General features: G+C 34.4%; 1 pseudogene; it reads right to left on the bottom strand.

Moving 5' to 3' along the window:
- Nucleotides 1-6409: 6409 nt before the first annotated feature.
- LOC102535895 (olfactory receptor 8K1-like) lies at nt 6410-7365 on the bottom strand (annotated as a pseudogene).
- Between the last annotated feature and the right edge of the window lie 6299 nt (nt 7366-13664).

The raw sequence follows: 13664 nt of genomic DNA, 5'->3' as shown, positions 1-13664 counted from the left end.
GAGACAAAGAGCTGTAACAAAACATAGGGACAAGATAACTGTAGACTGTAGGAAGCAGTGTCAGTAAATTATACACAAAGATGCATAAGAATAACCTGGGAGAAATATTTCAAACAGGATATTGAGAGAAGGCCTTTCTGAAAGGTGACATTTGAACTGAAACCTAAAGGACAGAAAGGAACCTACTATTGAATAAACCACAGGGCGAACATTCCAGGATTCCAGGCACGAATGTATTTCTTGAAGATGCTGCTCTAGGGTAAAAAGTAACTAAGTTTTGGAGTTTTTTCTTGCTTGTTTGCTTTTCAGGAGAAATTTAATGGATGCCAGTGTGACTGGAATAATAATGAGGAAATGCAGAATTAGTAGAATCAGATGATGTGGGTCACAATAAATATTTGAATTTTATTCTAAGTGAAATGCAAGGCATTGGTAAATTTTAAGGTAAGTGAAAAATATGATCAGCTTTCCATTTTAAAACAATAACTATTTCTATTATGAAAATAATGAATTAAATGATTGGAAAGGGATAGAAATTATGAGCAAAATTTTTAGAACAATTTAAGCAGTTGCTTTAGGAAACCTGGTGAGAAAATTTGTGATATATAGTTATATTCTCAAAAAGGAACATCATGTAAATTTTGGGCAATTGTGTACCCAGTTTTCTTTCACAGGTTATTTTTGTGAAATACACATTTTTTCATTTTAAATAATATTATAGAAATAAAACTGTGATATAAATAATAGCAAAAATCTATTGTTTCAGTAGTGATATAATTTATTTAAATACAGAAGACCTAAGGACGCCAATTCTAATTTTGAAACATAAATAGCTGGATGATATTTAATGATGTGTTGTCTCCAAAAATGTTATAAATCTTGGAAATAAGCTTTACTTTAAGTAGCATATTACTTAATCATTCATAATGCCCATTGTCTTCCAAAATGAAAGTGAATTGGCTCAGTTTAAGGTATAGTTTTGGATCTTTTAAATGTTATTTCTACAGAAATAAAATAAATATTTTCTTCCCACCTCTAATAGAAAATCTGCTTTAGCTTCTTAAAATTTCTGTGGCAGTGAAGGTTGATGGGGCCTCATAAACCACTGAGAGCCCAACTCTGAAGCACAGGAGACTCTAGCATCCACAAATTGCCTTCTGCATCCTTTGGGAAGATGTCTTTTGGGATTGGCTCCTTAACAAGATCTCCCTGTAGGAGTTCAGCCAGACACCCCTGCAGTCTTATTTTGTGGCAGGCTGACCTACATTACTGAAGGGACCTCAACTCCATATATCAGATTGAAGTGTATTTGTAGAGGTAACTCATTTGCAATCAGAGATTTGTTATTGCAAAAATTGCAATATTGAAAAGCGAGAGACCATTGGGCTAACGGTGAAATTGTAACAAACTCCATCTATAAATTATATTTATATTACGCCACTATCTCTAGTGGGTTTTTTCCCACTTTTACTTCAAAGACACAAGATCCGTACAGTAATTATTTTAAGAAATTGGATAGAGTGGATGTTAAAAGGAAGATGTGGGGAGAGGGTAGAGCTCAGTGGTAGAGCACATGCTTAGTGTGCAAGAGGTCCAGGGTTCATTCCCCAGCACCTCCATTAAATTAAATTAAAAAACCTAATTACCACTCCCCCCACCCCCCCCAGAAAAGGAGGATGTGTCCTCCGAAAAACAATCCTCAGTGATAAAAATATTATTTTAATATTTTCTTTATGATTATATTTCAGGTGAGCAAAGGCAGAAGATGACTCCTAGAGAGGAGTCAAAACAATCTTTAAAAATAAAGCCTTTGTGTCATGTCTATAAATTTCCAGTCACACAAATATATTTTTTAAAGACTAACTGTTTTAGATACATATTCTTGTGTGCTTAAAGACTTACAGAATAGTGTAGGAAGAAAACTGGCCTGAAGGAATTCTCTTCTTTGGTGCTTAAATTCTCTTTGCAACAATATTTATTTTTTTGTTATAAGATTTTCCCCTGCAGGCCTTAAATTTAAAGCTGGAAGTTGAAGTATACAGTGAAATGCCATTTATATAGGGTATACATGCATGCACATGGAACAGTGGTTTATACTTTGCAAGAACACAAGAAAACAGATTCACCTTGAATACACTGGGATGGTTACCTCATGGAGGTAGCGGGGACTGAATAAAGAAATAAAGATGGGAAATGTATTCGTTTTCTTGGACTGCCATAACCAAACACCACAGACTTGGTGGCTTAAACAACAGAAATATATTTCCTCAGTTCTGGAGTCTAGAAGTCCCGGATCAAGAGGATAGCACATTTGGGTTCTTCTGTGAGGCCTCTCTCCCTGGCTTGCAGATAAATGATCAATCATTATTGGATTAGGGCTCACGTTGACAACCCATGTGAACTAATTACTCCTTTAAAGGCCTTGACCCCAAATACACTTACATTCTGAGATACTTAGTCTTCAACATATGAATTCTGGTGGGACAAAATTTAGCCCAGAACAAATTGGAATGAAAAATAAATAATAAAAGAGAGGGGCTTTGCCTGGCCTAAAAGTGATAAGGCATCATGACCTGAGGGACGTACTTATTCTGGGCACCTTGCTCTAGGTTTCAAAACACTTGAAAACATGCACATCACCAGTGGGCAGAAAATGGCTCCTTGAAATCTGCTCTGCAGAAGTAATACAAATTATTAGAATCTATAAAAATCTTCACAAGTATTCTTAGTATGGAGGAATGCTGGACATATGTATATGGTTTGGCAGTTTATTAAACTAGAAGCTGAACCTAGTTACCAATATGGTACTTTGTACTTGATAATCTAGTATTTTTCACTTTACCCACACTAGTTGGTGGAGAAATAGTATTTCAGTGTTATTGTAATTTCATTTCTCTGATGACTAAGGATGTTAAATCTTTTTTTTTTTTAACATTATTTATTGATTTATAATCAGTTTACAATGTTGTGTCAAATTCCAGTGTTCAGTACAATTTTTCAGTCATTCATGGACATATACACTCATTGTCACATTTTTTTCTCTGTGATTTATCATAACATTTTGTGTATATTTCCCTGTGCTATACAGTGTAATCTTGTTTATCTATTCTACAATTTTGAAATCCCAGTCTATCAACCTTTTTGAATGTGTTTACTTACCATTCATATCTCTTCTGTGAAGTGTTTTTTTCAGGTCTCTTCCTCCATCTTTTTAGATTGTCTTTTAGTTATTAACTTATAAAGGACATTTGTGTGTATCTTGGAGCCCATTGACTTACTTTTGTTTCTTGGCTGATAATCAATTGAATACACACATGTGCACATCTTTTGGACTCTAAACTCTGTTCCATTCCTCTCTGTATCTATTTCTATCATATATTTCTCTACTTTGATTATTATAAATTTATAGTCTTGAAATCGGCCATGTAAGTTCTTTCACTTTGTTCTTCTTTGAAATTGTTTCAGCTGTTCTGGGTCTTCTCTCTGCTAAATGGAAACAGACATAAAAGCCAGACATGACCAACCTTGACTTTATGCCTTGAGTGTAGGTCCAGATTTGCCTGCTCACTTCAAGAGTGGTCACCTTTAGTAGCAGTTATTAAATTATTTTAATATTAAAATTGATTTTGAACTTAAAATTAAGTCTCATTGAAAGGTATACTTTGGTCTAAATACTGTAGAGTTAACTTAAGGGATGAGTCACTCAGAGGGTGAGGATAAAATATTAAAAAGAGATAATTTTTCCTTTTGGAGACATCTCTTCCCAACACCTTGAAGTCAGAATGATTTCCTGTTACATGTGGGAAACTTGAAGTGTTTGAGAAAGTTCCTTCAAGAAAGAGTATACTTTGCTGTCTTAATAGAGGAATAATTAGATAGGAATTGAGGAAATCATTCCAGAGTCAGGAAACCAATCACAAGGACTTTTAGAAATAACTAGGGGTTGAGTGAATGCAATTGAGTCAGTAGGGCCTTAAATTATTGCCATTTAAAAATTAATATAAATATATTCCAATTTCCTAACTAAAAGCTTTTGCTGCATCAAGCCATTAATTACATATGTGGTGAATATAAACATAAGAACATGAGAAGTTTTACCTGAGGAAGAGGTGTGAGTGGACAGATATGAAGGGACTTTTACATACGTTGGAAGCATTATTTCTAAGCTATTCATCATTATAATTATGATGAAATATGTGCTTTGTGGTAATTAAGACTATGACCTTAGTGAAGTTTAAAAAGAAGGGAACATTTTAGAACCATTCACATTGTATCTACAACATATAATAGCTGCTGTTACTCACCTATTATCACCACTTTGCAATTTTATCATCACACAATGAAAACGATATGTTAGTAAATATTAGTATCCCTTCTTGAATTTTTTTTTAAATCATGGAAGAACAATCACAGTGCATAATACTTTTCCTTAGTGCTTTTTTTTATTCAAATTATTATGCAAATTTGTAAACCATTTACCCAGCAACACATAGAATGTGGAAGAACCCTTATGAATTTATTTTAGAAATAAAAAGCAATCATATATCATGTTATAAGCACAAAGCTATTTATTACAACATTTTTAGTAGTGGCAAAAGAAATAAAAACTTGCAAACAACCAACTGTCCATCAGTTAAAGAATGGTCAAATATAAAGTAATTAATCTGGACTCCACTGTTGTATGCTGGTGTTAAAAATGAAAAAGCAAAAATTAATCTTTATTGGGCAAGAAAAATGCCAATGATGAATTCTCAAGTTAGAAAAGTAAGTTGTAGAGAATATAATGTATTAGGGTTTTTTAAAAGTTCTTTCTGTATGAATGATACTGCAGAATGCTATTAATATTAATTAACTGTATTTGTATATTGTATAAAGTAATGGAAATGCTGTAATTTGGTAAAGAAATAAATGTGACCAAAAAAGTATTTGCAGTATAATATAAAATATTACTCTAGAAAATAAAATTTATTTATAACAGTAAATACGCTTAGGGACAGGATTGAAAACTACCATGGTAAACAAAATTGATATTTTTGGAGACTGCAATTTTGTATTTCTTTTCTTTTGCTTAATTTATGTTTTATATCTTTTCTATTTAAATTTTAAAATATTTTCCAGCTTTATAGAGATTATAATTGATAAATAAAATTTGTATGTATTTCCAGTGTGCAATATGATATTCTGATATATGTATATAAAGGTAATGTGATTATTATAATTAGCTAATTAACATATCCTTTACCTCACATAGATAATTCTTTATTTCTTTTGTGGTGAAAACACTTAAGATGAACTCTCAATAAAGTAAACCACAGTATATTAAAAAAGGGACAAAATTAACAAATTGCATAGATCTGGGATAAAGAGACCCTAGTTCATATTTTGATTTACTTCCCCACAATTTTCTCTTTAAATGCTGACATAGATTGAAGCAAGAATGACTGGGGTAGTGTATATATTTTAAAAACTTTAAAAAGACCACCTCAAACAACAAAGAGAACACTAAGATGTATGGAATCCGTTTATTTGTTGAGTAAGTACACAATCGGAATAAAGTGTTGTTAGCAGAGTCCATTCAAAATATTGGCTCTGTGTATATACAAACCCATGAAGAAGACAAAATAGATGTGACAAAAGTGCAATTAACACCAGAGTGTGCCAGTCATCTCTAATCTTAGTTATCACTGCTAAAGATTTTCAAAAGATTGATGTCATTTTAGTAAATGACCAGAAAACTTAATTTTCTTGTGTTTGCGAATTTTAACTTGTTTGTTGGGAGGCTATAAACCAAAGTTAGCTATAGTGTGATGGTCTATGGGAGACCCAGAGTTAGCCAAAATTTTTCTCATGGTTCTTAATTAAAAAAAAAATTCCCAAATGCTCATTCCATCCTTGACATTAAAACATTTGAATGCAATCAGATTGAAAATTCCATTCTGAAGTTCACGCTTTGTTTCTTCTTCAGCTCAGATTCTTGAAGCAGCTTGTTCATGTTGTGTTGTAATCAGAGATTTTGTTACTTTCTTGCCTCTTGTCTGACCTACGCACTTTTCATGGTCTAATTTTATTTAACTTACAGTGACTGCTATAACATACACATTACTAATTTTCTGGTTAATGGTAGTCCATGTTGACTATTTAAGGCTTTTTCCTTCACCTCTGCAAGTCAAAATTTGAGCAAGAATTTGGCATAATCTGCCTTATGTCTAAAACAATTTAAGTTCCAATATGACCTTGAAAATTATCTGGCTACAATATTTATTCAATTGAAGTGGAAAAGAGTACAAGGAGTTTAAAGAGAAAATGTTTTATTCAGAAAAAGAGAAAAACAATCTCATAAAACATTCCCACTTTTTGATGCTATAATCAGAGTGATAGAATATTAAATAACAATTGTCGGACCTACTTTTGTAACTGAATATTAAGATATTAATGGGGAATTTTGCATTGATTGGTTAAAGTTCTCTTCAGAGCATCTTTTACTTCTTTGTTCCTCAGGCTATAGATCAATGGATTCAGCATAGGAATCACTAGGGTGTAAAACACAGAGGCCATTTTATCAATAGCAAAAGCATGGCTGGATTTGGTTTGCAGGTAAATAAACAATAATGACCCACAGAACACGACCACCACTGTCAGATGGGAGCTGGAAGTGGATAAGTCTTGGTGTCTTCCATTCCATTGAGTTCATTCTGAGAATGGTCACAAGAATAAACATGTAAGACACAAGAACAACCAAGAGGGAAGAGAGCAAATTGCACTCTGAAAAGATCAAAATGATCAATTGTAACTCATGTGTGTCAGAGCAGAGCAGTCACAGTAAAAGTAACTAATGATGTTAGAGTCACAGAAGGACAACTGAAATAACTTAATGGTGAGAAATAGTGACAAAAATGTGCCATAGAGATAGGGAGTAAGTACCAGCCCCCAACACACTTTCTCTGCCAGGATGACCCTGTAGAGAAGAGGCTTGCAGATGGCGACGTAGTGATCATAGGCCATTGCTGATAGGATGAACAGTTCAGTGATGATGAAAACCTCAAAGAAGGCTAGCTGGGTGGCACACGAATAGTAGGAAATTGTATTTTTGTGCACCACAAAGTTGACCATTATTTTGGGGCCAGTGGAGTAACCAAGATCAGTAGTTGACAAATGTCTAAGGAAAAAGTACATGGGAGTATGTAGCTTGGAGTCCAAATGGGTCATTATAACCATGCCCAGATTGCCCATCACTGTGACCAAGCATATGACTAGGAAGATTCCAAAAAGAGGCACCTGCAGCCCTGGGCTGTCAGTGAGCCCCAGGAGAATAAATCCTGTCACTTTGAATACTGCAGTATGGTTATGTTTCTCCATATGGTTCATCCTGGTAACCTGTGTGTAAAATCAATATTGATTATATTTGAGATGCTATCTTCTAAGAGAATTTCATACATGATGCATGAGATTCAGTCATTTTTCTTTGTCTCAAATTGTAAATAAAGATTCCTCTTCCCATCAGGTCAAAACTGTACACATCTACATTCACACTGCAGTGAAAGAGCCTAATGATTAGCATTTTTGATTGTAATGTAAGTTCCTGACATTAAGCTTTTGATTGCTGAGTCAGTCCATTTCAAAGACATCCACCTCAAATAAATATATGTCCAGCTACACAATCAGGTAGCCAGCCTGCCCTGTCTGTTAACTTCTCTTTTAGAAAACCCTAGATGTTGTAGGTAACTGACTGCTTGATTGACCCTGCTTTTTTCCTTCCTGCATTTTAATTCCTACTTGTGTTTTAAATACACCATTAAAAAGTGAATCTAGGTGCCCGCCCTTGACCACAATCAAGCCAGAACTCATGATATTCTCTCTCTCTCTTCCTCTCTCCTCAGCCTCTCTGCCTGGCCCTGAGTATGCCATGTACCCTCCAGAATGTGGGCAATAAATCTTGTTTTTCAAAAGTTCCCTGAAAATTGTTGCTTAGGTGCATCCTGCAATTGTAATAAAATTCACAAGGGCTGGTCCAGCCACCACACACTAGCTCTGGTTGGGGAAATGTCTGTGGGGGCTCACTACAAATAGTAAGGGGCACTTGAGTGCCCACAGGCATTCCTAGTTGATAGAATCACTACCAATCTGCTGAGACCAATGTGAAACACAGATTCATTAAAACTTTGGTAAAGCATGTTATAAGGGGGCAAGACAATTTGAAGATATTTTTTGAGATGGCTACTATGGCCTACTTCTTTTAACCCAAGTCTTTTGAACTATATCAAGTGACTTATTATATTTCAGGTTTTAAAAATTTCCATGTAATTTGTAAAAGAAAAAATCTACACCCAAACCATAAACCTTATATTATTAACAATCATCATATCTCTTTAAAGTTGCAAGACACAAAAAGACTTTCTAAACGTTTGGATTGACAAGTTAGACGGTGATCAGAAAATCCTCTGAGTACTGAGTACAGATTTCAGTACTTCTCACTGACTCTAGCCCAGCTTGTTTTCCCAACACAAGCTCCAATGTTGTAGTATTTTAGTTTCAGTGTTTTGTTATTAGTATCTTTGTCCTCATTTGCCACATCAGTTGTTTCTGACTATTGAGTCACCTTGAAGGGTCTTCCAATCACACATACCTCTTATGCATAAAGAGGGCTCGCCACTCTTATTATTTACTAATGCTGATGGATTATGGAAATTTATGTAAAGAGATCCACTGGAAAGAAGAATACAAATGAATATCAAGCACTGATATAGAACTCATTAAATGCCAGGCATTTAACTGAGCACTTCACATATATTAAATCATATGATCCACACAATCACTCTAGGAAATAAACTGTAAAGTCAGCTGTCTGTTTTCACAGGGGATTGATTCCAGGACCTGCTGTAGATACCAACATCTGCAAATGCTTAAACCTTAAAGGCCACCTTCCACATCCACAGGGGATTCTGCATCTGCAAATTCAACAAACCATCACTGATAAACATAGTAGCATACATACTGAAAACAAATTTGCATGTAAGTGGATTGTGCAGTTCAAACCCATGTTGTTTGAACGTCAACTGTATTAGCATAATCCATCTAAGTGTCAAGGAAACTGGGGCATAGGAAGTGAAATAACTAATGTTACTCAGGTAATAAATGGTATTAATAAAAGTTATTCTGTCTTCAGAATATATCCTCATAAACACAGAGACATTCTTCTGCTTTGTTAAGGTCACCCTAAGTACAGAGGAAAGGAAAGTGGGACAGGAGGGACACCAATTGAATTAGGATAGAAAAAGATTCTTGTTAAGATAGATAACTGAAGCATTAAGTTTATTTTAAAAACTGAGATGATCTAAATGCACAGAACAGAGTATCAGAGATGATATAACAGATCTGTCCTGCACATGAGTTCTACTGATGACCGGAAAGTACATCGCAAGGGGAGAAACAGTTTTGTAGAATTTAACACCCTTCAAGGTCTACGGTGATGATTGAGTTTAAGCTGTATGTCCTGAGAAATTGTTGAAGTCCAGTGTTTCTACTCACCTTACTGAAGAATCTGCTTTTACTTTCTACTGTTTTAATCCTCATTGTCTGTTGCAGAATGTTTTTAAGTGTTTTTCTATCCCCTTGAGACTCATTTTGTTAAAGTTTTGATCTGGTTCAAGGATAAAAAAAAAAGTACATAATTACCTGAGGGTGGGTGTCTTGTATACGCATTAATTATTCTCTAAATGTTCTATTAGGAAAAATAAAAAATATTTCATGCCTGGGTCTAATGAAATAAATTATACATCACTAAACACTGAATAACATAGGTATAATTTTGTCAGTATCTCAGTTACACAATTAATATGCATATTAGGTGCATCTCACACACATGCACACAAAATGCACGAGCAAATGAACAAATGACTTTGTAGAAAAAGATTATACAATATTTGATAATACAGTGTCCATTAACCAAGAATATTTTTGATGGAAATATAATCCTTATGTCAACCTATAGGTTGACAATTACAGGTTGAATTCTAAGGATTTCTCTTTATCATTGGTTTTCAGATATTTTATGTGATGTGATCTGGTATAATTTCCTTTCTGTTTATCCTGCTTAGAATTATTTTAGCTTCTTATACCTTCGGTTATAGGGTTTCTTTTTTTTTAAATTCTGTCCAACATTCTTCCAGTGGTTTTGCTGCACCATGTAATGTCTTCTTCCCTCTTGGATCTACACTTAAATGTACAATATGTAGCTTGTTATTTTTCTACAGATCACTAAGACTATTTTCATGGTGTTTATTCAGTATTTTTATTTCTCTCTGACTTTATTTTAGGTAACCTCTATTGTGATGTGTTTAAGAGAAGTTATTGTTTATTTTTCACTGTAGAATTTGCTGTTACTCTTATTCAGCAAATATTAGTTTATATCTAGTACTCTATTTTCATCTTCTGAATTCCCATTAGGTTATTTTTAAACTTTTTTTTGCCTCCTCAAAAGTTTAGTGTTTTAATTAATTTATTCAGTATGTTGAACATATTTATAATAAATTTAAAGTCCTTGCCCAATAATTCTATCATCACTGTCATTTAAGAATCTATTTTAATCATCTCCTGGGTGAGATCACATGTTCCTGCTTTCACATATGTCTAGTATTTGGGATTGAATGCTAAATATTGTGAATTTTTATGTTAATAAGCATTGTATTTTTTCTGTCTTCTTAAAAGAATGTTAAACACTTTAAACAGGGATTTGGTGGCTCTGTTTAGGACTTGTTTTCAAATTGTATGAATAGAAGCCTAAAGTAGATTTTACCTCTGAGATCCTCTATATTGGATGCCCAGGTGCTGAACAAAGATTCTGCTTTCTGGCTTTTTGTAACTCTAATCTCTTCCTGGGCTTTTTCATCTCTGGAATTATTCAGCTTATAATTCTGTGATTATTTTTTTAATAGATTTGTAGACTTTCACTGTAGACATGCCAAAATTAATGTTCAGTAAGAAACTCAAAGAAACCTTGTAATATTGTTACTTTAAGTGTAAATGGATTAAAGTCTCCAAAGGCAGAGACTAGTAGAATGAATTAAAACAAAATCATGATCCAATTATCTGCTTTCTTTAAGAGGATTACTGTTTACACTGATGTTTTGTGCAGAAAATACAATGAAAACATGATTGAAAAGATACCTGCCGTAAAGAAAAAAAAAAACTGACAGAAACAAACACAGTTTGCTGACATAGAGTTTAATAATTGTTTCTGTTGGCAGAGATGGGGAATTCTGTGGAATCATTAAAGGAAACATTGAATCAACAGCATGGATTGTTGGGATGTTGGGGAATGAGTGACATTTAATTGAGATCTAAAATATGAAGATTCATTTGGCTGAATATAAGCAAAACAATGCATTTGTCTCTACATTTTAATTATCCTTTGCTCTGGAGCCAAAAAGAATGCAATTATAATTGTTAGAAATATTATCAAGTAACATTTGCCTTTATCATAGTTTATTAAAACAATATTCTATATTGGATATTAGATACAAAGTTTGCATTGATTCTTAAAGATTCTATAAAAGGTGTTTTTTACTTCTTTGTTCCTTAAGCTGTAGATGAAGGGGTTAAGCATCGGGATCACTAAAGTGTAAAACATGGAAGCCATTTTATCAGTATGGAAGGAATAAGCGGAGTTAGGCTCCATGTACATAAAGAGCAGAGACCCATAGAACACAACCACCACTGTCAGATGTGAACCACATTTAGGGAAAACTTTTTTCCTGCCCTCTGCAGAATGCATTCAAAGTATGTGTATCAGAATCAGTACGTAGGATAGTAGGATGTCCACCAGCACATGACGAAGTCTCCGGAACATGATGACACTGTAGCACAGAGGGTGACAGATGGCCAAATAGCAGTCATAGGCCATGCGTGACAGGATAAAAAAATCACTGATAAAGAACATAAGAAAGAAAGCCAACTGTGTGACACATGCATAATAGGATATGGTATTTTGATCCACAATAAAACTTACCAGCATCTTGGGACAAATGACAGTAGAATTACCAAGATCAATGAAAACCAGATGTTTGATTAAAAAAACACATAGGTGTGTGTAGATGAGAGTCCACTTGGGTCAAGATAATCATGCCCAGATTGCCCAACACTGACTGTGTAGATGATGAGGAAGACCCCAAAAAGGTGGACCAGCAGTTCAGGCTGCATTGTGACTCCCGTCAGAATGAATTCAGTCAATGATGATAGATTCTGCTGGCCCATTTAGTCCTGTTAACTTTTCTGGGAAAAATTAGCAGGGTTGTTATTAGTTTCATTTAGTGTCACCTGAACAAAGACAGAATGGATGTTTTCTTAGTAATAGGACATAGAAAAATAATTTCCACATCTGATTTTGATACTAAAATAAATGACAGAATCTTTTACTTCCCAAGAAAGGGTAGTCAAATGAAACACATGCTCAGCTATGACATATGAGACTCTAAAGAGTCAGAAATATTTGGAACATGTCCATTGATTTAGAAAAATCCATACTGGTGTTAACAGAGAAATGTTAGACTTCATTTCATCTACACAATCGTATCCCGATTTTTCTTTCATACACTTCCATTTTTGTCTGAGAATTTTTGCAGTGCTCTCAGATTTTACAAAAGTGTATATAAAGAGCATAATACTGGAATTTTAAAATATTTCAGTGATAATGTCATCCACTGCATTTTATAAAATTTATGTAGGAAGTCAGTAAAACTAAGTGGAACCACTCTGGTTGAAGATAATGAACCTGCTTTATCTTATTCCACCTGGATTCCCTTCCTTTCACATTCAGTTTCTTCTCCATGAAAACCTGGAACTCTGTAAGCATGATTTTCAGTTGGAGGAGTCAGTGGAGTTCAACATGCTCAATCAGGCAAAATGCAGGACAGAATTACTACAACGTAATAGAATGCTCAGCTCTAGCCTGCCCAGTCCAAATGGACCAAGGCAGGAATTCCTTCCTATCAGGTGAAAGTTCTGGGCATTGTTGAAGAAAAATTAATCAGTCAAACTAAAAAAGAAATGGAGGATTTTATTCTAATGAAATTGAGGATTATAATCCAGGAACAGCCTCTCAGAAAGCTCTGAGAACTGTCCACACATTAAAGGTCAAAACATAGTTACATAAGTTTTTGAAACAGAGGGCTGTGCATTAAGTGACGTATTATTGACAGTTTACACAATCCAGCTCTACCCATAGAAGGTGAGTAGTGGGTCATGGGTCATTGTGGTCCCTTACAAGATTAAAAAGGAAAGCTGTCTCCTAAGGAGTTATCTTATGACAGAATGTACCTCTTTGTGGTTGAGCTGATGGGTATTTCTGCTGATGGGGGGTTTGGTGCATAATGCAGACACACAATGCATAGCAGAGGGGAGAAGAAGTTAAAGGGCAGAGGACAATTTTTATGGTTAAAGTTCTTTGGCTTACCGTAGAATATAAATTTTTATTTCATCAGAGCTGTCAGGGAGGAAGAAATTTTCCTCTACCCTTCTAAGTTCTTTTGGCTGGTCTAAGAATTAAATTGCTGTGAGACAGATTAACAGGAGAAAATCAAATAAAATTTATATAACATGTATGCATGAGAGAGACCCAGGAAATTTGAGTAATTCACCCAAATGACCGAAGTCCTCAGCTTAAATACCAT

This window comes from Vicugna pacos, unplaced genomic scaffold (genome assembly GCF_048564905.1).
Source record: "Vicugna pacos unplaced genomic scaffold, VicPac4 scaffold_21, whole genome shotgun sequence".
NCBI lineage: Eukaryota > Metazoa > Chordata > Mammalia > Artiodactyla > Camelidae > Vicugna > Vicugna pacos.
Note: the sequence above shows the minus strand (reverse complement) of the source record. Positions and strands in the feature narration are given on the sequence as shown.